The 4,049-nt window shown below is 33.1% G+C and overlaps 1 long non-coding RNA gene across 2 annotated transcripts; it reads right to left on the reverse strand.

The window, feature by feature from the left end:
• Positions 1-216: 216 nt before the first annotated feature.
• LOC137020178 (uncharacterized) lies at positions 217-3,160 on the reverse strand. 2 transcript variants are annotated; one of them, XR_010895149.1, is made up of 4 exons: positions 3,014-3,160; positions 2,809-2,885; positions 2,067-2,136; positions 217-562 (listed from the first exon to the last, which is right to left on the reverse strand). It is a non-coding gene; the product is annotated as an uncharacterized lncRNA (long non-coding RNA). The 2 variants fall into 2 exon arrangements; XR_010895148.1 differs by having other exon boundaries at positions 2,809-3,149.
• Between the last annotated feature and the right edge of the window lie 889 nt (positions 3,161-4,049).

The raw sequence follows: 4,049 nt of genomic DNA on the forward strand, positions 1-4,049 counted from the left end.
TCAATTTCAAAACAATGCTTCAGGAAGCATCAGATCATTGTGAATCTGTGTGTCGAATCTGCAGTTCGGAGTGCCAAAGTCATGTGATTTCAGCCATTTGTCGGGTTTGAACTGCGATCTGATTCATGATTCGATAGACTGATTCATAATGCTCCGATGCTTCATGAAGCAGTGTTTTGAAATCGGTCATCACTAAATAAGTCATTATTTTGTTTTTTTGCCGCACCAAAATATTCTTGTCGGTTTATAATATTAATATTAAACTGATTTCGATGTGTTTTTAGTACATTATGGATCTAGACAGAGGAAGTGTTATTACTCCCTACGTAGGCCTCAAGGAGCCATTGGATTTGAACTAAAATACCCTAATTTGTGTTCTGAAGATTAATGAAGGTCTTACGGGTGTGAAACGACATGAGTGTAAGTAATAAATGACAAAATTTTCATTTTTGGGTGAACTAACGCTTTAAGTCCATTAGCTTCTTAAGTAGACTGGCAACCCGAGTGTGATAAGTCTTGTCCACCCTTGGTGCCTTTTTCAGGATTTATTCCAATGAAGTGTCTGAAAAACAAATGCATACATTCAGAATTAGTGTGGGTAAAAGTTTACATAACGAGAATGTGAATAGAAATTAAGGTAACACTTTACAATACGGGTAATATGCATTAATTCATGCTTAACTAATGCACAAATAATCAAGTTAATGTATGACTTATGAAGAACTAAACCATTAATTAATGATTACTGCATCAGCAACTAATAAAGTTTCTATATGATTAATAGATTAAGTAATCATTATATTGTTATTAGTTAAATGTGTCATAATATATTAATTCCCTAATAGCATATTATATTAACTAATAATGTAAATGAACGTGTTAATTACCACAATCGGTCAAAGCCATGCATTTCAACTTCCAGTTGTCTGCTTTAAATAATCTTTAGCTAATGATTTACAAAGGTATCATGTTATGACTTTACTTGTTGAGGCACATGACTATTAACTAATTCAAAATTAATTCAAAACCCATAACCACAATGACATATTACTTAAACGGTAAGTTCACCCAAAAATGAAAATTCTGTCATTAATTACTCACCCTAATGTCGTTTCACACCCGTAAGACCTTCATCTTCAGAACACAAATTAAGATATTTTAGTTGAAATCCGATGGCTCCGTGAGGCCTTCATAAGGAAGAAATGACATTTCCTCTCTCAAGATCCATTAATGTACTAAAAACATATTTAAATCAGTTCATGTGAGTACAGTGGTTCAATATTAATATTATAAAGTGACAAGAATATTTTTTGTGCGCCAAAAAAACAAAATAACGACTTATATAGTGATGACCGATTTCAAAACACTGCTTCAGGAAGCATCGGAGCATAAATGAATCAGTGTGCGGAATCATGGCTTGGATCGTGTGTCAAACCGCCAAACTGCTGAAATCACGTGACTTTGGTTCTCTGAACTGCAGATTCGACACTTTGATTCATTTATGATTTTGAAATCAGCCATCACTGAATAAGTCGTTATTTTGTTTTTTTGGCGCACCAAAAATATTCTCGTCACTTTATAATATTAAAATTGAACCACTGTACTCACATGAACTGATTTAGATGTGTTTTTAGTACATTAATGGATCTTGAGAGAGGAAATGTCATTGCTGGCTATGAAGGCCTCATGGAGCCATCGGATTTCAACTAAAATATCTTAATTTGTGTTCCGAAGATGAACGAAGGTCTTACAGGTGTCAAATGGCATGAGGGTAAGTAATAACTGACAGAATTTTCATTTTTGGGTGAACTAACCCTTTAACAATTAGTCATGTGCCTCAAGTAAAGTCATAACATAACAAATATTAATAAAAGTCTTGAGGGCTTGGAATGACATGAGTGTGGGTAAAAGATGGCAGCATATTTATTTTGTTTGAACTGTCCCTTTCAGTGTTGTACAAAAGCATTTACCATGTTTGCTGAAATACAAAAAAAAAAAAAAAAAAAAAAAAAAAAAAAAACACCCTTAGAGGCTTATGTAATAAAATAGACTAGATCTATACATACCAAGGAGTATCAGTCGAGGAGTTGCAGGTTGTTCAAGTGTCCTTTCTACATCAGCTGCAGTGGAAGAGGCCTAAGACACAGTTACAATGATGAGGACAGACTCAATACACTAACAATAATGCCTGTAATGTATGCATTTAATTTTTAAATTAGGAAAGAGCATGTCTATTTCAGTTGTTAGGACAATAATACCATGATAGAACATAAACAACAACAGCGAGTCAAATTGGACAGTCTTTGGGCACGAAAATCTCAACAACAACAAAGTCTCCACTGAAATAAAATGTCATTTAGCCTACTGTACTGGGCCAAGTAACATTACAATACAAACCATCAACATAATAACTTACTGAGTAGTAACGCGCAACTTATTCTATCAAGCTAACCTTGGTCGAAGTAATCCAAAATACACCCAACGCTAAAGAAGCAAAACAGCAACAAAAGAAAAACTCCCCTCATAATACAGTTATGTACAAATTAGAACAAGCTTACCCAAATTTGCAAGCACAACGTTATCGAAATCAACGTTTTGTCTAATATAAACTAAATGTAGGCTATATTATCCAATAAATGAAAAGATCTTAAGCTAAAATTAGCAAACGAGATGACGACAATTTCAGCGCGTTAGAAATAACTTACATCGATATTACTTTGTTGCTATGATGTTAAAGGCTTACTTTGCAGAAGAGTTTATAGTATATCATATTTGAAAAACTTGTATAGGTATACATAGTGAACTCACCTCGTACTCGGGAAATATATGAATCCGAAATTCAGCTCCACTCTGTGACGCAGTTTGCACGGTTGGCAGGTTTGGCACTGAAATGGACGTATAAAACAGTTACAAGCTCAGCATCCACAATTATTACAGTTATTTGCACAGTTATTTGCAATTGCAAACGTGTAGCCTATCTTGTGTAAAAGGAGCAAGGCAAAGGTGCACTCACCGGTTAAATCACAGTGTAAAGACGGATAAAAATCCAGATGTGTTCGCTGCAGTTTTCAGTTCCAAAAATACTGTTAAGTACTGTTTTCTTTCCTTTGTGGAATAAATACGGTAAAATGCTGTTAAAATTTGTGTACGTCATTTCACCAACCGTAAAAAAACAGTAATGCGCTGCTTTTTAATATAACAGGATTATACTGTTAAAATTTTGCCGTAAATTAACAGCAATTTTTAACAGTGATAGCCTTGGTGAGCAGACGAAACTTCTTTTAAAAACATTAAAAATCTTAGTGGTTGCAAACTTTTGGACTGTACTGTATATATATATATGTATATATATGTATGTATATATATATATATATATATATATATATATATATATATATATATATATATATATATATACATACATATATATATACACATATATATATACATACATATATATATACACATATATATACACATATATATATACACATATATATACATATATATATACAGTACAGTCCAAAAGTTTGCAACCACTAAGATTTTTAATGTTTTTAAAAGAAGTTCCGTCTGCTCACCAAGGCTACATTTGTTTAATTAACTCGGCTACGAGTGTGATATTGCTCAGGGTGCGACTTGTGAAAAAAACAGAGAAATTTTTTTTTTTTTTTTTTTTTTTTTAACCACAGTGGAGCTATATACTATTTTTGGCAGCTGTTACAGAAACATTTTTACAAAAAAAAATCTTCTGATTTAACCTTGAGATTTGAAGTATTAGAAAGCTTAGATATTTGCACCACTACAATGACAATAATATTTTTTAATTTTTGATAGAAATTGTGCGCATTTGTAGAAATACGCCTTAGATTTCATTAGACAGAATATAAGCCGGACCGTGCGCAGGGTTTCATAGAAATAGAGAGGTCAGAAAATGTTGTTTGCTTGGGGGGTACGGGGGCATGCTCCCCCAAGAAAATTTAGATTTCCCTGGTGTACATATCTGCATTTTTAAGACGTTTTAAGGCCATACATGCACAGTTTTGATG

The sequence above is a fragment of the Chanodichthys erythropterus genome, chromosome 5 (genome assembly GCF_024489055.1).
Source record: "Chanodichthys erythropterus isolate Z2021 chromosome 5, ASM2448905v1, whole genome shotgun sequence".
Classification (NCBI taxonomy): Eukaryota; Metazoa; Chordata; class Actinopteri; order Cypriniformes; family Xenocyprididae; genus Chanodichthys; species Chanodichthys erythropterus.